The following is a 24,051-nucleotide window of genomic DNA, read 5'->3' as shown; positions in this document are numbered from 1 at the left end:
AATCATGTATTTCAGATATTTCGAAACAATCGGAAACAATTTTGATGCATACTGTTACACTGAGAAATATTGTAAGGTAAATTGAAAAAAAAGCTATTAGAGACGATACGCTTAATTTTTATTTTTACATTTCAAGCTTTTTATTTATATATAGTCTCATGAAGAGATTAATCACCATAATGTGTGTTTGTTAATGAATTTACCGGCTTTATCGGTGGAAAGTGATTTCCTTTTAAGTAGGGACATCTCAAGATAATGAAATTATGTAGATGGATAGAAAGTTAGAAGAAATAAAAATACAATCGAAATAAATAAGTGAATTGAACTGTTGAATAAGTTGTGAAACGTGTTTTATGATAAAAAAAACTATCAAATCGCGTGGTTGGCTCTCCCTAAACATACGAGAGAAAAAATGTATAAAGCGTGACTCGATGAATTCAGAACTGACGTCGACCGTTTTGAGTCATCACATCAGTAAGCAAGCAATAACATTGAAAGAGCATACACCCCTCACCGCAGAAGAAGTTGTGAATCGGCATTCGAAATCCTCTCCTCACTCAGCAGGAGCATCAAGCAAGGGAGATGAAAAAACGTCGATAGGGTCTTCCTCCAAAAAATTTTCCTCGACTGAATCCTTCTGATAGAAAGTGCTACTGCAGCACCGTCGAATTTTACTACGACGACGAACAAACGAGAACGTCGGACGGAACTGAGAGCGTCGGTCTATCGCCTGATGATGGTGTTGTTGGATTGCCAACCAACAACCTCAATATTTAGCTACTCGCTACTCCATCCATCGTTGTCGGATAGCTGAGCGGGTAATCGGCCAATATTTGAGAGTCGACTGTCGCGTTGTTCGGTCCTGTATTTTTCCGTTGTTGAAGTACGTCGGACGATTTTTTGTCAGGTTTCTCGGTTTGCCTCGGAAGGAATTTCCCGTTGTGATTTGCAAGGATTTGTTGCTAAATTTGTACCTTATAAAGGTATGATTGGTTGATTTGACAGTAGTATCTGGGAAATTTGAGGAAAGGTCCCTGATATTTTTTGTGATATTGTGTGTACTGGAAGGTGTTTCCTGGGGTAGTTGTTTTTTTCGGGGTCAACTCCTCAGAGAGGCTTTGGGAGTTGCCGAATGACGTGGAGAAGTCTTAAGACTTTCATTTTTGTTGAAGGGTTTAACCCGGAACTATTCCAGACGTCGTAAGCAATCTTGGGAACTTCAGAAAATCATTAAGCTACCCTGTGAAGAAAGGAGATTTTTACTCAGTGGCAGGGCCACCCCGAAAAAAAGAAGTAAAAGTGAGAAAGCACACTGTGTGTGCACATCCAATATCCAAGTGTGGTGGATTGAAGCAAGAAAAAAAAAATTACACAATTTACACCGATTGTGGTTGGTTGGTTATTACTTTTCTGCTTCTGCTGCTGCTGCACAAGTTGGGAAATTACACAGCCGAATAAGTTGGATATACTTACGTACGAAAGATAGCGCTCAACTTGAACCGCAACAGATTCGTCGTCAAGATCGTCGTGTGGATCAAATTTGCACTTAACAGCTGACGTAACCACATCTTCAGGTCATCAACGGGTGGACTTGGGTAGCAGGTAAGATTTACTTTTTCTTTATTAAATCCTTGCAAAATCAAGGCGAACCTTTCCCAATAAGGAATTTGAGGCACAACTTTTGAACGTCAAAACAAACAGGCAGGGTTCTTAAATTGGAATCATTATCCTTACGCATATTTGGCGATATAGCTTCCGGATTGCCACATTCTTTGCAATACCTAGCAGCACAGGGTTATTTAGGCCGATCTCGTGTAAACGTCAAAAATAGAAGACAAAATACCTAAACCTATAGATAGCCAGCAGCCCATCAGCACAGAAATAGTGTGAGAGGGAAGAAAGAACCTACCAGAGCCATTTAATCGATAATTTGCGGCTCCCTTACCATCGTCGTTGCTTTCTCGATCCAAACCCAAATGCTTCAGTCAAACCGGGACAAAACAACCCAGATTCTGCAGTAAGAAATTTAGAGGTCTCAAAAGAGTCTTATTGGAGAAATTCAACGAAAAAAAGGCGAGGGATACAAACAACAACTCTTCTGAGGTTTGATCCACCTCATCATTCCATCATCGTCAGCAAAGACCACGTTTAGCGGCCAAACCGGGGAACACCCTGCCATGCCAAGCTGACCGAACCCATATTGAGGTTGCCTCTGCTCTTCTGTCCACCGACGATGTGTTTTCAAATGTGTTGGTGCAAGGGAATTCCAGTCTCTAGCCAGATATACAAGTGGAACTGAACAAAAAAAAATCCCAAAACGTGGGCTTGGCTCTCTTTTTCGGGTTTCTCCGCCGCGTCTATAGCTATCTTGTTGTTATGAATTATTTTGGAATTGTTTATTTGTTGTTAAAACGGATTAAGCTTAAGCTTTTGTTAGGGAATTTTAATTATTATTTATATGCTCAACGCTTGTCATAATGATAAGGATGAGTGAGAACCTCCTGACTCCTGACTAATTCGAGTTGTGACCTAGTTATTGGTATAGGGAAGCAGAACAAAGAAATGAAATAGTCAACTGCATAACGGTTCAGTTGCAGTTGGCCAATAACTAGTAGAACTGTTTAGAAGAAATTGTTAACAGTTTGTTCGACATTGTAGTTGAAACCTATAAACCTTCAACCTCAAACACGATGAGCTGATATGACGATGGCTGGATTGGTACACGTTGCTAAAATAATACATCTGGATGAGTCACAAGGTGACTCGCTGTTGTAACGAATTGAAATTGTAAACTAAAACGGCGGTTTATGTTCTTCGGTTAAGCTAGGGAAAATTGTGAAATCATGCCGCATAAGCGTTCTTATGATTGCGGGTTTGTTCCTAGAAGAGACTTCCAAAACGAGAGACACGCTTAGGTAAGTGAGCTTACGCTTCGTTTGAGTGCCGGCAAAATTGACAAAATTGACAAATTGACAACATCAACAAAACTGACAAAATTGACTAAATTCACAAAATTGACAAAATTCACAAAATCGACAAAATTGACAAGATTGACAAAATTGGCAAAATTGACAAATTGACAACTTTGACAAAATTTTCAAAATTGACAAAATTGAAAAAAAAAATAACAATTTTAAAAAAATAAACAAAATTGACAAAAATTGACAAATTGATAAAATTTTCAAAATTGAAAAAATTGACAAAATTTACAAAATTTACAAAATTGACAGAATGGACTAGATTGACAAATCTGACAAAATTAACAAACTTGACAAAATTGACAAAATCGACAAAGTTGACCAAATTGACAAAATTGGTAAAAATCGAAAAAAATGACAAAATTGTTAAAATCGACAAAATTGACTAAAATTGAGCAAATTGACAAAATAGTCAAAATTGTTAAAATTGACATAATTGACAAAACTAAAAAAATTGATCAAATTGAAAAACAACTGACAAAATTGAAAAAAAATACTAAGTAACCAAAATTAACAAAATTGAATAAATTGACAAAATAAACAAAACTGACAAAATTATCAAAATTGACAAATTTGACAAATTTGTCAAAATTGACTAATTGACTAAATTGATAAAGTTGACAAAATTGACCAAATTTACAACGTCGACAAATTGACAAGATTGCCAAAATTGACAAAATCGACAAAATTGAGAATATTGACAAAGTTGACAACATTGAGAAAATGGACCAATTGACAAAATTTAAAAAAAATGACAAAATTGACAAAATTGTTAAAATCGACAAAATTGACAACATTGATAAAATTGTCAAAATTGATAAATTGACATAATTAACAAAATCGACAAAGTTGACAAAATTGACAAAATCGACAAAATTGTTAAAATTGACAAAATTGACAGAAATTACAAATTTGTCAAAATTGAAAAAATTGACAAAATTAAAAATATTTACAAAATAAAGAAAATTGACCAAAATTGACAAATTGACAAAATTGACAAAAATGAAAAAATTGGCAAAATTTACTAAATTAACAAAAATGATAAAATTGACAAAATCGACAAAATTGACAAAATTGACAAAATTGGCAACATTGGCAAAATTGACAAAATTGACCAAATTGACAAAAGACAAATTGACAACATTAACAAAATTGACAAAAATGACCAAATTGACCAAAATTGACAAAATTTACTTCATTGACAAAATGTACAAAATTCACAAAATTGAAAAAAGGCAACATTAACAATATTTAACAAATTGACAAAATTGACAAAAATTGAAAAAAAAAACAAAATTGACTTAATTGATAAAATTGACAATATTGACAAAATTGACCAAATTGAGAAAAACGACAAAATAGTCAAAATTTTGAGGAAATTGACAAAATCGACAAAGTTTACCAAATTGACCAAATTGTAAAAATCGACAAAATTGACTAAAATTGAGCAAATTGACAAAATAGTCAAATTGTTAAAATTGACATAATTGACAAAACTGAAAAATTGATAAAATTGAAAAACAACTGACAAAATTGAAAAAAAACTAAGTAACCAAAATTAACAAAATTGACTTAATTGACAAAATAAACAAAACTGACAAAATTATCAAAATTGACAAATTTGACAAATTTGTCAAAATTGACTAATTGACTAAATTGATAAAGTTGACAAAATTGACCAAATTTACAACGTCGACAAATTGACAAGATTGCCAAAATTGACAAAACCGACAAAATTGAGAATATTGACAAAGTTGACAACATTGACAAAATTGACCAAATTGACAAAATTAGAAAAAAATGACAAAATTGACAAAATTGTTAAAATCGAAAAAATTGACAACATTGATAAAATTGTCAAAATTGATAAATTGACAAAATTAACAAAATTGACAAAATTAACAGAATTGACCAAATTGACAAAACTGATAAAATTAACAAAATTTACAAAATAAACAAAATTGACAAAATTGACAAAATTGACAAAATTAACAAAATTGACAAAATTGACAAAATTGACAAAATTTACCAAATTGACCAAATTGTTAAAATCGACAAAAATGACCAAATTGACAAAATTGAAAAAGTTGACAACATTAACCAAAATGACAATTGATAAAATTCACAAAATTTACAAAATTGGCAAAATTGACAAAATTAAAAAAATTGACAAAATTGACCAAAAATGATAAATTGGCAAACTGACAAAATTGACGAGTATGACAAAATAAACAAAATTCAAAAAATGGACAAAATTATCAAAATTAACGAAAAAATGAATAAAATGACAACATTAACAATATTTACAAAATAAACAAAATTTACAAAAATTTACAAAATCGACAAATTGACAATATTTACAAAATTGACAAAATTGATAAAATTGGAAAAAATTACAAAATTAACAATATTTACCAAATAAACAAAATAGGCAAGGTTGACAAGAAAAAAATACGCTATACGTTTACTTTCTCAAACACCCTGTAAGGGAAAAGCTACCTGACTGATAATGTCTTAAAAGCAGGCTAATCGCAACCCTATGATAATATACGGTTGTTGAAAAAAATAATTTTCGACACAAAAAATTTTGAAGATACTAAAGCTTGTTTATTTTTGAGGTAACAATGCAATTGGAATACTAGGTAGTAACGACAATTCACATTGTCCTACTTAAAAAAAATGTAAACACAATTTTATTTCTTCAGTCTTCAGTTTTAAGATGTAAAAGTAGCTCTTAACCCCCGATGATCTCAGCGCTCAACGCGGTGCTAGCAGAGGAAAGAAAAAACCCAGCTCAGCTATGATTTGAAATGATGCGGGCTGTATTGGAAATCGGATTTCCCATTTACCAGCGATTTGTTGGCTATCTTGAGCTAGTCGTTTTTATCGCATGTAAATATTTCCGGTTTTGTTTATTCTCGCTCTTTCGAGAAGATTGATGTTTGACTTGTTTTTATCAATCATTTCAAATGGCATGGGTCAATAAAACCAATAGTTGAATGTCCATTTATTTTAAGTTCTGCCGAAGTAATCCTGATAATGGCTCGAAGAAGTTGGAATTTTCCAGAATTTCAATTAACAGAAAAACCACTGCTAGTGGTCACACTGGCAAGTAAAGCAAATTCTGCCCACACGCACTGTGACTGCTGTTTTTGTGTATGCAACCCGGGGCCGGATGTTCCTTGGGAAGCAGCAAGCGACCTACACACAACCGTCAGTGACGGGAAGGTTTTTTCCTGCCTCTCCTCCTCTTCCTCTTGTATTATGTACCGGGAAAATATCCAAAACATCGTACGATGTTAGATGCGCACAGCGCAAGACCACCGAATAGCGAAATATCGGTGTGGCAGCCACGAAAAAAAAAAAACGTGTATACACAAATCCCAACAACTACAACATCACCCCATTACTCTCGAACTCCCGGACCGTCAACCGGCAACCCGGTCCGAGAGAGTCCCTCGAACGATTCTCTCCCATTCACCGGTCGTTTGAGCTTCGAACAGTTCTGTCTGCGGCAACCGGGATGGGCTGACGATGGTGAATGGGGAATATTGCGGGAATCTGTCACGTTCTGCTGCAGCCTGCAACCCGCGCTCCCCGAAAACATCTGAGAAGCGCAACACGCGTGCCGAGACAGCAAAAATATAAGAAAAAAAATGGGAGATTTTTCTCTGCTGTCATCTTCTATACTCGACTCTCGTCGAGTCACATTGAGTCACGCGATGGTTCTCGAGAGACGATGTACCGGTGTTTTTTTATCTGTTTATCACATGAATTTAGGAAAAAAAACTTTAAAAAAGCCATTATTGTTGAATTATTACCAGATCGTAAAAATATCTAGTTTTAGACATAACTCCGTCTAAAGCTTTTAAGACGTAAAGCAGCTTTTTAATTTATTGATATATTTATCATAAGAGTATATCATAAGTTGAAAAAAACCGTCATTAGCAATACTTACAAGTTAACTTGTAAGTTAAGCAATAGAGAGGTTAACTGAGAAAGAAAAAGAATTAAAGAATAAAAGTTGTTGTTGCAGCTTGGCGACCTTACTTCGACGATCTACCAGTGGCTCCAGCCGGACGATCTTCCAATTGGCTCCTGGTCTGAAGACCTTTCATGATCCCTGATCCGACGACCTACATCTGGCTTCGATCCGACGACCTTCCATCTGACCTCTGGTCTCGGCGCCTTTCCTGAGGCCTGCGCCTCCCAGTGGTTCCAGCCCGACGACCTCCACTTGGCTTTCCGTTCCGATGACCTTCCATGGCCCCGGGTTGACGACCTTCCGTGGTAGCCCGCTCGCAAGTCTACTCCTGGTTCGACGATCATCATCTGGTTTCTGACTTGACGACGTTCCATGATATCGGCCCGCCAACCTACCACGGCTTTCAGTACGACGACCTACCAGTGAATCTGGCCCGACGACTGCTTCATTGTCCAGCGACCTTCCATGGCGCCGGTCCGACGACCTTCCATGGCGCGGGTCCGACGACTTTCCATGGCAGCGGTCGACGATCTCCCAGTGGCTCCGGTCCGACGACTTTGTTGGTTCCGGCTCGACGCTCTTATTTTGGCCCGACGCCTCACCTTTGGCACGACGACCTTCCGCTGGCTCTCAACTCGCCAACCTTCCAAGGATCCGACCAAACGACCTTCCATGGCACCTGTCCTACGACATCCCGTGTTTCCTGGCTTCTCGACCTCCACCTGGCTTCCCGATCCGATGATCTCCCAGTTGGCTCCTGGTTCGACAACCTTCCACGGTCTCCGGCTCGCTGACCTTCCGGTCATCGGTACTTCTGAGGTGAGGGCTGTGCACGTTGATGATGCTGATGTTGAAGAACCGGCCCTTGATTCTCAACCGGCACATTCCTGGGTTGATCGGCCACCACCCGAAAAGCGCGTGGCTTTTGAATCTTTCTCATCACTATAAAAGCTGTTCCAAGCTCGTGTGTGTTGCCGCAGCTCTGTTAGATGGCACGACCATCTGGGTACGTTCGTACTGTGGAGCCCTTCCATACCTTGCATACCTCCTGCAGCGCTACGATGTCGAATTTGCGGCTCTTCAATTCGTTGGCAGCTCTGGTGCAATGCATGAGTAACTAGAAGACACTGAAACTGACATGAGTAACACTGGAGAGACTAGAGAAGGATTGGTAGCTTGCACTCGGAAAATAGAAGCTCTCAAGCTCTCAACCTTCAAGATAAGAGAGTTTAATGAAGGATTGGTAGCTTGCACACGGAAAATAGGAGAGAGAACGTTAAAAAGAGAAAAATATAAAAGTGACAACAGGAAATGAAAACGAGGATTTCAGATAATATCTCTGAATAATCTCTGAGATAATAATTCTGAAAAGATAAGCGAAAAAAATTCTGATTTCGTTAGATGTTAGTGATATTAGCTAAACCTAACTGGTAAAACAAATAAATCAGATTATGTTAGAGGGTAGTGTGAAAAACCGTATTAATTCCCAAAGCATGCTGTTGGTACTTACGGTTTTCGGAGCAATCAGCAGAGGAAATCTGCCGCTCCGTCAGCGAAAAAAAAAACAGTTTGTTTTGGTTCCGCATGCTTTGAGTCAATTCGCAATCGAGAACAATACTAGAGTTTGTTTTGATTAGGTCGTATGAACCACTAAACACGTTTTGAGAAAATCGATGTTTATGTTTCGAATCATATTTTCAATTCCCATTTTTTTTATTGCTGGACAAATCTGTCTGCAAATTAGAAAGTAAACGTAAAACTGGCCGCAGAACATGCTGGTGTACTTTAAACTGGTGTAAATTGAATTGTTTTTAATAAAGGTGTACTTACGACTTAATGCATTTCTCGTATGGCGTAAACGTCTTTTAGGCAATCGATAAGATGGATCGCATAAACTGATTTGATAAGCCCAAATTTTCCATTGTTCTTTCGGAGTTGATTAGAAAAATGGATAAACCAATAATCTCATCCAATAAATCAACGCAAATCTTCGTCCGACGAAATCTGGAATTACTGCGTGGCGGAACTGGCTGTTGGCAATCCACCAGGACATTACCGGGCAATACTTGTGACTCCACTGGCCGTTTGAGGAATGTCTAAAAGTATTCATCGCTTTTAATTGTTTTGGTTTCCTCTGTAACGAAAGAAATTGAAAATTGCTATTCACACGTTGAAGAATGAAGTTCATAAACAGTATATTCAACTCACCTGACAACAATTTGCAGTGTTTCGCCATGCTTAAATCGATAGTATCATTCCTGTAAGGCAGTTTTGTTTAGTTTTCATGTAAACTTTATCAATTCCCGAAAAAAATTCGTGACGATGCACAACGTCGTATAATCAACTCGCTGAGTTATTTTTTTTGCGACGTTTTGCATCACGGCAAATGCACGCTAACGCAATATGACGCAAAAACCAAGCTGCACTCAAATATGCAAAAGTCATTATACGTCCTAAATTCAAACCAACTTGGTAAAGTTATTCATTAATTAAATAAAACCATGTTTTTATCAAACACAGAATGCATGTTTATCAATCGTTTGCAGCCAAGAACTCAGTTTTGTTTATATTGGTTCATACGACCTAATCAAAACAAACTCTAGAATAGATCAATGATTGCTGATGACAGGTGATGATGATGAACGCGGTATAAATGTTTACATCATTACACGGCTAAGCGAGACAACACAAATTGGGTTCGTGGTAACACAACAGTGTTGCCAGATATTCTGGGTAGGAATTCCAAAGTACTCATTGAGAAATGAGTACTTTCCCGGTTAGGGATTATAAGAAGTGGAAAGTGACAATTAGCAATCGCTAATTAATATAGTTGTATTCTAATGACCTAACAGACAAAACATGAATAAAGATAACTCTATTCCACCACTGAAACCTGCGTTTTCAACATATGCAACAAATCCGTACTTAGAAACCGGCTTGATTCCAAAGCTCTGAAACTTGAGTCTATTAAACATGTAACCCGAGACCTGGAAATCGAGACTTGGAACCTGCACCCTGAGACCTGAGAACTAGGATCTGGACATGAGACATGAGAAATTAGATATGAGGCCGGAGACCTGAGTCCTGAGACTTGCGACCTGAGCGAGACCTGAGACTTCAAAAAATCGAACACAGACATAGACGTGAGATGTTAGATTAACGAAGTTAGAAGAGAGACGTGAGAAATGGCACCAGATGTTTAGTTTAATCTCTTTAAATAATTTGAAGCATCTGCAAAGATTGTTGAATAAATAAACAAACGTCTAACGTCTTATTTCACACGTCACTTTTGAAAGAGATTTGAAAAAGATTTCGAAATATTAAAACTAAATTCACTAGCAACTTAATTAAATCTGCCACAACATAAATACGTTTTTTTACCATATTGAGTTCGGTGATGAGAGAGTCTAAGCGATTCCTGGAATCGGATAGTTTTTCGAGGAGCATTAAACGGCAGTAGTGATAACAGTTCTGAACAATCCACGTTAATCTGCATGATGTAGAAAATGAAGAATCATTGTAAGAAAACGTACACTGAGGCCAGCGGCGGTAGATTTAGTAGCAAGCAGTGTTGTTCGTATTTAAGACGACGTTCTAAGGTAGCTGGTGAGGAGCGCATCTGACGAAGCATCGTTGAACTCTCTCTATTTTTTTCGATTGCACCGTAATATGGTGCCCAAATTTGCACTCCAAATTGGAGAACGCTACGCAAAAGGGCACAACACGGTGATTTCAGACTGTAGAATTCACTTAAAAAACTGCGTGTTTCGTCATATAAGGCCAAAAACCGCGAAACTTTTTGCTACTGTCGTGGAAATATGCTGGGAAAAGTTGAACTTACTGTCTAAAGTGAAATCAAGTTCTTTGACAACCGATGTGCGATTCAAATTAGTCATTGCCATTTTGTACTCAAAAGTGTTGGGACTTCGTTGTCGAGTGAACGTGATGGTAGAACATTTGGTAATATTCGGAATCATGCAGTTTTGATGGCACCAATCTGGCCGACAGTCAATATCCTTTTGGAGAGCGCAGCAGTCGACTAGCGAAGAAATTGTTTGGAAAATTTTGAGGTCGTCGGCGTACAGCAGTTTTCTGACTTAAGAGTAGCATTCAAATCGTTGAAGAAAAGGAGAAATATCAGAGGTCCCAAGTGACTTCCCTGAGGCACTTCCGAGGTAATTTAGAAAGGTGTCAATTAAACAGAGCCCAGTCGTACTAAAGTAGTTCGGCCTACGAGATACGTGGTTATCGTAATTGCAGAGCTAGTCAAGAAACCAAAATCGCCGCAATTTTTCAACAGCCAAATCATGCGATACTTTGTCGAAAGCCTTACTCAGTTACCACGGTACGATACACGGCGTCGACTTGTTAACGTTTATCTGCCTGTCAACTAATTTCGATACGTACGTTATGAGGTTGGTGGTCGTCGATCTGCGTTTCAAGAACCCACGATGATCTTCAATGGTTGTATGTCGTACAGTACAGCACATCATAAACGAGATTCTTGAAAATTTTCGGATAACAGCTCAGAATTGATATTCCGCGATAATTTTCCGCTCGGTTTCTGCCGTATCTTTCCAGCTTTATGTATTGGAATTTTTGTAGCATTCTTTCAGATCCAGAAAAATACAGCCTCCCCTAACGATTTGTTGATATGGGACGTGAAACGTGAAGTGGGAGACGAGATAAGTGATTCGTAAGACGTGAGAAGTGAGACGTGAGAAGTGAGACGAGAAGTTTGAAACGTGCGACGTGAGGAGTTTGGTGTGCGATTTGAGACATGAGACGTAAGAAGTAAAGACTAGAGAAGCAAAAAATGGTACGTGAGACGTGATAGATAAGCTAAATCGAATAAGTAAGAGATGAAACCTACAAGACTGTTGGGATTGAATGAGTATCAAATTTTTAAATAGATATAAAAGATGTCAAGATGTAGGGGGAATAAGGGCATAATGAGCACCCAGGGCATAATAAGAACTCCATTTTCTTATCTCTTCTCTTCCATTCCATCGTATTTTCTTAAACAAATTTTCATGAGGATTTGTTTTGTACTACCTATAGTATTAATTTTTCATCAAAAAGAAAATATCCTTTTCATCTTTACAGAAATATTAAATAATAAGCAGCTAGGTTTCTCAAGTGACGAAAATATTATAATTATTGAGCCCCCCCAAATAAGCTCTTATGACCTTCAAATCATCTTGATCTGAAATGTACGCACTGCAACATGATTTACACATTGTTTCTCAATTTTCACCATAATAAAATTTTCGATTTTTCACTTTAATCAATTTTAAAACGCGTTTTTACTTAAATTTGTTGACCTGGGGCGAACAGAGCACTATTAATCAGGGCACGATGAGCGTTTTCTGCCGTATAATCTAGCAGCGAATTTAACTCGTTGAAGTCAACTGAATAATAGAGCTACAGCTTGACTTGTTTCATCTGTCGATTTGGCCAGTTGGTAAGGTGTCGGAGAGGTAATCAGTAGACTCGAGTTCGATTCCTGTTCGAGGGGTTTTTTCACATACCATTCATGATTGATTTTTTTTATTGTTACATTATACGGCTAGTAGCATCATTCGTCAAACAAAGCACCAGAAACATAATGTATGAGCATGTGTTAATTCTTTGAATACTACAAACAGACCTAGATTATTTTGTTATTGCTTTGTTTGATGAATCTACGCCTCACCGTTTAGTGCAAAATGCATCGATCATGAATGATAAATGAAAAAAAAACACCTTTATCAGGAATCGAACTCGAGTCTACTGATTACCTCTCCGACACCTTACCAACTGGCCAAATCGACAGATGAAACAAGTCAAGTTGTAGCTCTATTATTCAGTTGTTTTCATCGTGTCGAATTCGCTGCTAGATTCCCCGGCAGAAAACGCTCATCGTGCCCCGATCAATGGTGCTTATACTGTCCCAGGGGGGGTTCTCATTGTGCCCCTACAGTGACTGGTTTTCAGCTTTCGGCAAAATTTTTTAAAATGCATTTTTAAACGTTTTTATCTAGTTTTTCAAGTTTCATCCAATTAAGCAATAGACTATTTGAGTGTCTGAACACGAAACAATGATGTATTCACATATTATAGCTGTTCTCTATGATTAAATAAGCGTTTCGCTTAAGGTGGCCATCATGCCCTTATCTCCCCTACGTACAGGAATATTAAAATAGAAGGTGGGAAACGAGCATGAGAAAAATCAATCAAAATAGTACGAAAAGCATGCCAACACAGATCACTCAACAATCGGCTCCTATCAAAAGGTATCACGCGAAAAGTGATTCGAGACGACACATCTCCCTATCATCTTCAGATCACTAAACAAATCAAACGAAGCGACCGATCTGTAATCATCATGCGTGACTCCAATTGACCCAATTTAACTCACTCGTTCAATTCAATATTCTTCCATTTCTAAAAGCTGGCACCTGACTCGGCAGCGGAACGTGCTCGCTTTTCGGGTTTGAACCGGATTTTTCGAAAATCAAAGTACCGCTGCAAACCAGTTTTAAGGCGCTTGCTTTTTAGCCTGGGATTTACTAGTTTTAGGTTCCTTCATCATTAGAATAATGGATGAGAGAACGGTTCTCTGAGACCGGTTTAATAAAAAAAAAACTTTGAGTTGAGAATGTTCTCGTGTCACATTGAGCAAAAATAACATCCGATCCGATGAGAGTCCGCAGATCGATCGGAAGATTTGCGCATCACTCAGTTTTTAATAGCTCTTGTTGATAATGAAGCCATATAAAGTAAGAAAAAAACTACATATAGTGAAGATTTCAGCAGCTACAACAACGGAAGTACGGGGTGGCGGCAGCATTATGATCACGAACAAAACCGGTCAAAGTCCATTTCGCGGACGTCTCCGTCAAGTTCAAGTTCAAGTGCCCGTTCGAGTCGTTGTCGTCGTTTTATTTGATTGAAGGAGTGAGGTTATGTATAGACAGATATAAACGGTACATCGTTTACCCTGCAAATATACCCTATAAAGCTGTTTGCTTTCAATAGGTCACTACAAAATAATAACAAAACAAAAAAACAACAACAATATAACCGCTTGTGGTGCGGTTGCTAAACAAATGACACTGACCAAGGTGTCGAAGGAGGTTTGACAAAGAAATGCCCAAGCTTTTGTGGAACTTGTTGCGCATTTTGTCATGAACTGGGGTAAAACGTGATGTAGAAGAATTCCGTTATCAATCATCGCTGAAAAATTGCAGAAGAAAGAATCGGTTGCCAGTAGAGACATTATCTGACTGTGTTGTTGTTTTTAAAATATTAAATTGGATTTCAACACAAATTTGTATGATTTAAGTCGATTAATTGCCTAGACATCAATTACTTAGTTATCAAAATTGACACATTTGTCAAAGCCAGTTTTATCACCTTGGAAAAATCCATAGCATGGATTTATGTTGATTGGTGTAATTTTTTTTTGAGACTATCGTTTAACTCCAAATTTAGTAGGGGAGAGTGGGGTAACGTGGGCCATGGGGAAACGTGAGCCACTCTAAATATCTCAGCTGTGTGTTGCTGTTGAGATAAAAATCTCAATCCAACTGTTATCGTCGCTGCTTTGCGTAAGCATGTTTTTCTATATGTTGTTGACTTATGTACGTATCATATGTTTCTTTTATTTAACTAGCCTAGAAAAATGTACTTACATAATTTAAAAAAAACACCCGCAAATTGCATCCGTGGGAGACTGAAAGTAGATAACAAAAATTTGCTCATACACTTATGATCTTAGTTTTGTCATGTTCTTTCACGTGGAAAAGGAATTTTTGATGAAACATCAATAAGTAACTCATACGCAAACGATTTGCAAATCATAGCTTATGGGGAATCGTGGGCCACATTTTATGGGGTATCTTGGGCCACCTATATTTTGGTGTTTTTATTCATATTCAGAGCTCAAAATACGTTTTTTCTATCAGCAATTTTTTTTATGCCAAACAAAGAGTTGTGAAAAATATTTTTTTCAAGAAATTTTGCCGAAACGTTTGCGAGCTAGGAATAAGAAACTATTTGATCATACACAACTCTCTTTTTTATTTCCTCATCTAAAATTGCTTTAAAATAACTAAAGGAATAATGAAATTTCAGTTTAGGGTCAACTCATAAACTTTGCACGTTATCTTGTCAATTTGGATTTGGTGGCCCCCGTTTCCCCACAATTTTTCAAAATCCAAATAAAAATACTTTTTTTTTAAAACAGTCAGAACTCGGGAAATTCATGTATTTAAAAATATATAAATAAGCCTAATGATACCTGAAAAATGTAGAAAACGTTTCCATTTATTTTTTTCTTTTTATCTTCTATAATAAAGAAGTTATGAAGCAAAGAAAAAAAGTGGTCCATGATACACCACTCTCCCCTATGACATACCTGATTTTTTTCGGGCTTTTAAACCTTTTAGGATTATTCATACCAACTTAAAATGAAATATCTTGATGTTATCCTAGGCTAGGATTCCTTATAGCTATCGAACGAAATAATCGAAAACAGAGACCAAGGCTCATCACAAAATGAAATCAAATTTGCTAGTTCTGGTTTAGCTAGCTGCTAGCCTCATTTCTGCTCGTTGCATATCCAGGGTTGTGTTAACTTCAAAAAGATTCCACAAATTGGATTTTCCGTAACCCGTATAAAATATAAAACTGGCGTGTTCTCTTGCACATACAGCCAAGCATGCGTTCGCCCTCATTGTTCCCGTGAACAGTTTGAAAGAATGCACCAACTATAGAAAAGGGGGAGTAACAAAATTCTAGGAACATGGTGGCACAAATTCGTTTAATTATGTATTTTTCTATCATTTATGGAGCAGGGCTTCTATACCTTCCTATTAGACACGTTATCGCGTGAGAAAGCAACAGCCAATGACACCCGCGATGATGATTATGATGGGAAGTGATTTGAAGAATTTTTATTTGATTGCATCATGTGTCTTCAATGGTTTAGTTCCCATAAATATTTATGATTTAAGTTGAAGGGACTACTCTGTATTTTTTTAAATTATTTTTTTTGAAAAATACACCTCAGTTCTCTCCTATTTTACATCTGGTAACAACTAAGAATTTAACTATTATTTTGTCTGCAGACAACCATGGACAACCATGGTTTTCTACGGTGCAGGTCAAAGAACTAATCCTTATGGAACTGCAGCCGACTTCGGCTCCCTGCTTATTTACGGATTCGACATTCACCGGTGAACCATCGCTTTTTGCCAGTTTGCTACTCTGGGTTCATGGGTGCAAAAATATACTCCATGTTTGTAACCTAGTACTTTCTAAATTTCGCGTGCTATCGCAGACCTTGATCCAACTTCAAACCGTCGTTAACTAAACTTCGATGATGAGAGATCCTCTCGCTAGTACTTTCCGCGGCGAACTCATAGGCGAGATCACGTTCAGCAATCCCTCTTCTAATTAAGACTCGAAGCCTGAACTCTCCTCTAATAATTCGAGTATCGACATCTCCTTGTAATGATGCGAGGTTTTTGTCGATTCGAAACCTGATCTCCCGTCTGCCGACTCGAGATCCGACTCCTGCAATGTTATCGCGAGATAACGTACAGATACCTCTCATCCGCACTACTAAAGGCCTGGTCTTTCTTCTAGAGATCTAAACTCTCCTCGTAGCGACTCGAAGTTAACACACATACCACTAGTTGACTTTAGACCTGGTCTCTCCTCTCGCCTTAAAGTTTCGGAGTTAAACACACAAACCTCGAGTTGACTAATTTCTCTAATGACTCATGGTCCGACTTCTCATCAACAGGATTCGAAGTTTGAAACCTTTTTCACGTCGTGTGTCTGGTCGACTGCTGGACTCGCACCTGTCAAAACACACGTACGGGACTTTACGTAATACCATCGAAAGTGGGAGTCTTACTCGCGCTAGTGCGTTTCACGGCTACTCATACCTCCTCTTGAGGGCTCGAATATCTCTGAATAGTCTAGAACGGCCTTCTCCGAAGAGGTCCGTCAACTACGATCGTTTCTGTCAAATCTATGTGCTATGGCCCGCCCGTATTGTGCCGATTTTGTGACATCTTCAACGCTACTACTCGAATGACTTCGACGTTTTTTATGGATATCCACGATTCCGGACCCGACGTTCGGTATAAAGCGATAGTCCACATTCCTTTAACTGACCTGTTCTTTATCGAAACTATATAGGCTATAGCAAATTTTTGCATTCTAGGTTCATCTAGCACACCGGAGATGGACATGACACCCACCTTTACGCAGGCTGCTTCAAAAGAGACGTTCTGGTATCTGCTGATAATCCACAGGCCCAGCAAATTCTGCACACCTTTGAGTCTTAGCAGATTACACTGCTAGGTTTAAGAATATATATATGTAGCCTACGATGTTTGGCGAAATAAATAAATAAATAAACAAACTCCATAACCAAGACCTCCGTACTGTATAGCGGGATAGACTAGGCCACACTCTTAAACTTATTTTAATTAGTTGGATAATCCTCGTTTAAGGATTGCATTTCAAGGCACAGCGAACCACCTTGTCTGCCTAGTTTACTACTCTAGGTCCATGGGTACAATGGGAAGACTCATGATATCCGTGTATACGTCCTACTCTCTAAACTCCACCTGGGGTCGCAGACCTAGTTCCTACCTTGAACTGTTTAACCCATTATACTTCAATAGTGGGAGGTCTATCGCGCTAGTGCGCTATAAAACAATACGCATAGACGGGACCACTTTCAGCAAAATCTCTCATTCTTACGACTCGAAGTCCGAACTCTCCTCTAACGACTTGAGAATCGACATCTCCTCGCAATGACTCGAGATTCCCACATAAACCTCTCCTCTTCGCGGCTCGAGGCCTGATCTCTACACATACCTCTACTCTGCATGACCAAAAGCCCGATCGCTCCTCTAGCGACTCGAGATCTGACCTCTACTCGTGGGTATTCCCCGACCATGGAATAACCCTTCCCAATGACTTCCACTGCGAAGAAGATCAAGTCAAATCCCCGAAGCTTCGGTCGTTGGGAACCGCACTACTCGGATACTCCCCGAAGGTGTAGCATCCTACACACTAATTTTAGTAGATTCAAATTGTGGAGTCGGACGCACTCTACTCGATGGGGTCAGTCTACTCCGACCGTTGTCCGGTCTTCTTGTATTCCTTTGGCTGGCGACCCTTCGATTTTCGAGAGCAGCTTGTCCTGGACTCGTGCCTGTCACTTCACACATTTAGGACTTTGAATGCTTCGAATCAGATGTTTCCCGACAGTGACGACATCCTGTACCAACTCGAGAGGCTCGCCCGGCACCGAAAATCTGTGTACCCGTGGGTATCCCCCGACAGTGGTTTACCCCCTTCCAGTTACCCGACTCATAATACACTCCACGTTATTTATTTACATAGTATTCCGTCTTTAGACATAACTTGACGAACATAATTCCTAAAATTTACTTGGTCCATGGAAACGGTTCTCCAATTTCTCGGACACCCCAAGTTCGTCAGATCACGCTCCACTTGGTCTAACCACCTCGCTCGTTGCGCCCCCGCTCGTCTTGTTCATACCGGATTCGTAGCGAACACCTGTTTTGCAGGACAGTCGTCCGGCATTCTCGCAACATGTCCCGCCCAGCGTATCCGACCAGCCTTCACCACCTTCTGGATACTGGGTTCGCCGTAGAGTCGCGCGAGCTCGTGGTTCATCCTTCGCCTCCACACTCCGTTCTCCTGTACGCCGCCAAAGATGGTACTTAACACTCGTCGCTCGAATACTCCGAGTGTACGCAGGTCCTCCTCGAGCAATATCAATGTCTCGTGCCCGTAGAGAACAACCGATCTAATGAGCGTCATATACAGGTTACGCTTCGTGCGAGGGCTAAGTCTTCTCACGAAGTGTAACCTGTGTACCTGTGGCAACTCCACGTATACCTCCTACAACCTTAACTCCACTTAGAGTCACAGACGTTGGTTCCCACCTTGAACTGTCGTTTAACTTTACTTGAGGAGGGAGATATTTTCGTGCTATTGCGCTTCATGGCAACTCCACGACTCAAAGTCAGACCTCTCATCTAAAGACTCAAGATCCGACCTTTCCTCAAATTGACTTGAGATCCAAATTTCTATTGCGCAATTACTCGTTCTACGAATCGGGTTCAGGAAGTCGCGAGTCGTAAATCTCACTCCCTCAGGTTACACACAAGTCGGCGTCATGACCCCCGAAACGCGTGTGTCGGACTCCTTTTGCGTCTGGATACTGGTACCTGGTACCCGGACGCGACCTTTCTTCCGCGCACATTTGGCGAAGATCTATCAGCGGCCTCTAGTAGCTTTGATGATATCGTCGGATTGTTGTCGCCAAAGTCTGTTGAATTTACTTTCAGCACGGTATTCAAGAGCTCGATATTCTAAGTGAACTCCTTCGATCCATGACATTCTATCAGCGTTTGCTCGACTTGGTTCTGACCCTTTCGTGATCACATTTTTTGAAGTATTCATTCGATTCTGCTTCTTTAAAATAACTATGGAAAAACTCATTGACGTCAGTGTGTGCTGCAAACCCCTTTTCTTTGCAGATATGTTTCCATTCCCGGATCCTCTGGATCTATGCAATCAGAACACGTCTGGTGCTGCACAGTGTTGAAGCAGAACCTGTATTCTGTTGTCCTTTGTCTAAGAGCTCTGTTATTTCTTTCATTATTCCTCTGATTTGTGTTCAGGTTTAGAGGTTTGACGATGTTTGGCCTTACCTTCTCCTTGAGCTATTTTATTGGTTTAAGATCAAAAATAATTCTAAAATCCTCGAAGTAGACGTTTGAGGCATGCAGGAAGCACCTCTCTTTTTGCTAGGGAAACTTTCTTCAAAGACCATTTTGTACTAAGCGATGAGACATTTCATGCATGACGATTCTCGCGTGTAAGAACCTTAGTTTCCATTTCTCCCCAGAGCTTCAAAGCTGCTCATTTCATTTTTTCATCCTCTCTTTCCCATCGGTGTAGCAACGCTGGGTCGTAATTTTGGAGCGATCAAGACTCCTCCACGGTGAAAGAGTAAGAGAGAACATATCTGCTAATAACTGCAGATTAAGATAAAAAGAGGAGGAAAAATCTCTTCAGTGCTGTATTAGGGATTGCTAATTCTATCACCGTAGTGTTGTTATTCTTGCACTAACTTTAAGCGGCACTTGATTCGAGTGCAGAGGATTTAAGCAAAAGTGTAGAGCACTCGGGATCGCTGAAAACAGCGCAACTCCAAGGCTCTTACAAGAGGATATCAGCACTACCAAATAGTTCTCTTCTCTCTTTAGGGAAATCTGCTTAGAGAGACTTTTTCAACTGCTCACTTTTATGTCTCGTATTGTGATTCTGAATTCTGCTCTCAAGTTGCTAGAGTGATACTTAAAGCATGGGATCAGAGTTCTGCTACCATGATAAAGTGAATATTGTGAGATTTTCTCCAGTGTCAGTTTGAATGTGAAAATGGGACATTCTGCTGTTTGGAATGACGCAAAAATTTTGCTTTTTGTTTACTTTCTTTTAAAATAATTAAACTTTAATGTATAGTTGATCCTGAAATGTATTTTTTCTTCTTTTTCAGGTAAACACCATGTTATATTTCAACTAAGCATGTGAGGCTCATGCAGGGAAATAGTATCATTATCCAACATTCAAAGGTAAAAGATTTGTTGATTCGCGAACATTGTCAATCGATACCGGTACCTTGAAAAAGGAGAAGCGAAAGCTCAGTCGTCTCTCCTTTTTTATTTAGTAGCAACCAACATCGGCTTATAAGGCACGCAAAGTTTCGCGCCCATACTTACCACAAAAAGTTTTTTAAACTCCAGTCGTTGATGGGAAACCGGTATTAATTCCAGTATGGCAATTATCCACCGTAGTACCTACCATGTTCGATGTTCCGGTATCTTCGACTGAAAACTGTTTTTGGAGCTCGTTCCCTGTTTGGTTTTTCTTCCTGGACCCAACCTACCCCAACATAAAATCGATTCTACCGGGTTGTTCTACCAGGCTGAAGACGAACGTTCGCTGCCAAGAAGTAACATCGACAAAGAAACTCCCTCGCCATGTTAATTCATTCGGCCATGGCCGTGGAGCAGTAGCAGCAGGATCATTCTTCCGAGAAGTTTGAAGGAGACTCCTTCCAAGTGCATCTGTACCGAGCACCGCTTGAAAGACGAATGCGGATAAAAAAGGAAAATAACAACAACTGCAAATCGTTTTATGCCGAGAGTTGCAAATATGAAACCACACAGGAGAAGGCAAGAAAAAAGGAAAGCGCATAAATTTACCCCGGGAAACGGACGGGGACCCCGTTTGTTGTGCTGCAGCTCTTTTATTTTAATCGATATCAGCAATATTGTTGCTGTTTTTTTTTTTAAGTTCGGAATGAAAACGTGCCTAGAAATCAATACGATCCAGATTTTTTTTTTTAAGAATTTACAAAGAAGATTATAAAAGTACATTTATATATATCTTGATTGCAGTGGATTCCCCTTAAATTTTGTAGGTAATTTTCGAGAGACTAATTAAAGCCATTCAGTAGCTTCAAGATGATTTCTACTTTTTTCGAACATGAGCCGGGAATGAGTTGGACATCAATGTCCGGCTCGTGTTTCTCTATTTGCTTTATTTTGCTTTTGCGTCATAAACCCATTTGATGTACCTACAAACATGACGATGACGGCTATGTTTATGATAAATTTGAAACCTGTTTTCATTTTTTTGCCATTCGTGGAAGCAACAATTGCTTGGCGGCGCCATAATGTAAAGGTACTAGGTACAAGTTTGTAGTTTAATGGTAAAAAAGAATACGTTCAGATAATTTCTTGGGTTTTTATACAAAATTTTAATAGCTTTAATAATACTGATGGAATTGGTACTGACTAAAACGTAGCCTCAGATAAACTAATTATATTTGTGATCGCGGAAAATGAACATGTTATCACAGTCGATTGCAATGAACCGACTAATTACAACCAGTTATTGTGTCAACGCGTGGGAATTAGAAGCCCTTTCAAAATCAGCAACATACTAGCAGCCCTAATTATCTACGAACTTGAACTTAGTTCATATGCTCGAACAACTCCCATCATACGTAACTGATCAGACGATACAACACGTTAGTTGGTCACGTCATGGTCAAAGTCAACCAGCTGCTCTTATTAATTGCAGTTGAACTTAAGTGATACTGTTTAACTTCATTCCTGAACTTTTCTTCCGGGACTATCGAGGCTAGGAATTGAGATTAGTTATTAATCCGCATGTGTACGTTATTAATTCCGAGGGTGAACAGACATGTAGAAAGATTTACCCTTATATGGATCAGATAGCTACTCTTTAAATTGATTAGTTCTGGTTTTGATATGTTAAGCCGTATCACATGTATCCGGAAATCAGCAATGAGTATTCACAATAACGAATAACACGTGATGTTAACTTATTCTATTTTTACAAAGGTATTTTCGTAATCGATTCTTAAGCTGTTCATGCACATTTTCCTCTCTAAAAAAAATACTAGGAAATGCACTTCTAAGTTAGGAGAAGTACCTCAGTTAGCGATATGTTTAACATCAGAACATCGAGTTCTGTTGATGGCCACGTGGTAGGAAGTTCGAACTTCTGCTTTCCTGCTTCACTCTTACAACATGGATCGGTCAGTAAATAAACGTTCAATGTTCTGAAGAATGTTCGCGCCGTGCCGCCGGTCTGTTCTCTCACTATGTACATACTTTTGGTTGCATTTTTATCGGGGCTATTTTTAATGGCACAACCACCACACACGTTAGATGTGCTCACATACTCAAAAAGTAAGCACATGGTTCAAGCCATACGTTTGTGTCGTTGGTTTTCGAAAAGGCGTATTAATCCCTCGGCTCCTAATTTTTCGAATCAATGAATAGTTTTTTGTAGTTCTTTCACTGACAAAATAAATTCTGTTTTCCTTCCTACTTAAAAGACTTTAGCCTCTTTTGAATACCTTCACCCGATTCGTTAAACCGGTGCGAGGCAGTTTCGTTTGGCGCGAGGAGTATAAAATTAAGACACGACGGCCGGCTTCGACCGCACCACGATTGCTCAAAGTCTTTCTCTTTCCCCTCTCGGCTCAAGTTAGACTTGGTTGCCACCATCCACCCACTTTACTTACGGATGGCACGTTTTGACCAGAGACGGTTATACGTGGTTCCTCGAATGATCTACAGAAAAGTGTTACTCTTCACCGTGCTGATTAAGATGGTACTGTGGACTTTTTGGACGGAAAGAAAAAAGAAAAGTATTGTATCAGATACTTTGGGATAAAATTTGTATGCACTAAACGAATCGTTTTTGGAAAATGTTTCTTGCTATTCTCATTATGAGTACTGCGGTTTTTCCGAAGAAATGTGTTCTGAAATTCCAACTTTGTGGGCTGAAACAGTCCCTTGGGCTGCTAGAAAGTGTAGAATAAATTGTGCCGAAATCCCATTTGAAAATGGGCGTAGTCCAAATCACAGTGTAGATTTTGAATCCGCCGGAAAAAATTACTTTTTTGAAGACTCATCGTTCTGCAATAAAAAAAACGGATGGCAAGAATAGAAGTTCAACGCCAAAGTAGAACTAAAAAATTCTAAAAACCTAAATATAAAGTGAAATAGAGTTAAACTGCCCCTACTTTCATAACAGTCCCATATGCAAAAACAAGCAAGCGAGAAAATCAGCTTTTTCTGTTTTGGAATATATTTTGAAATTGTGACCACAACTTTCAGCATAAACGAAAAACATTTAATGGAATGTGTTTTAGGTTGTCATAATAAATCGTAAGCCCTGAAATTTTCGAAATTGGGTCATTGGTAAGGTCGGGAGCACCATTTTTTTTCGTTATGGGACTGTTATGCGAGCATATTTCAAACCTTTTTTAAATCTACTCGCATAACAGTCCCATACAGAATATGGTTTTTCTCGCCAAGCTTCTTTCTAAGACTTAAATTTGATCATTTCTGAACCTTTAAAAACAATGTTCATTAAAAGAAATATACTTTTGGAAAAATATCGTGAATTCCGCACTGTAAGTTGAATCTTTTTACGATTTTT

General features: G+C 38.8%; 1 protein-coding gene across 1 annotated transcript in view; it reads left to right on the top strand.

The window, feature by feature from the left end:
- The first annotated feature begins 1,463 nt into the window (after positions 1-1,463).
- The window catches only part of LOC129751040 (long-chain-fatty-acid--CoA ligase 4-like), a 92,015-nt gene continuing 69,427 nt past the window's right edge, over positions 1,464-24,051 (top strand). The window contains exon 1 of the mRNA XM_055746293.1: positions 1,464-1,602. The gene's annotated coding sequence lies outside the window, so the exon portion shown is untranslated. The remainder of the gene's footprint in view (positions 1,603-24,051) is intronic.

This window comes from Uranotaenia lowii, chromosome 3 (genome assembly GCF_029784155.1).
Source record: "Uranotaenia lowii strain MFRU-FL chromosome 3, ASM2978415v1, whole genome shotgun sequence".
Classification (NCBI taxonomy): Eukaryota; Metazoa; Arthropoda; class Insecta; order Diptera; family Culicidae; genus Uranotaenia; species Uranotaenia lowii.
This window is presented reverse-complemented; position numbering and strand designations above follow the sequence as displayed.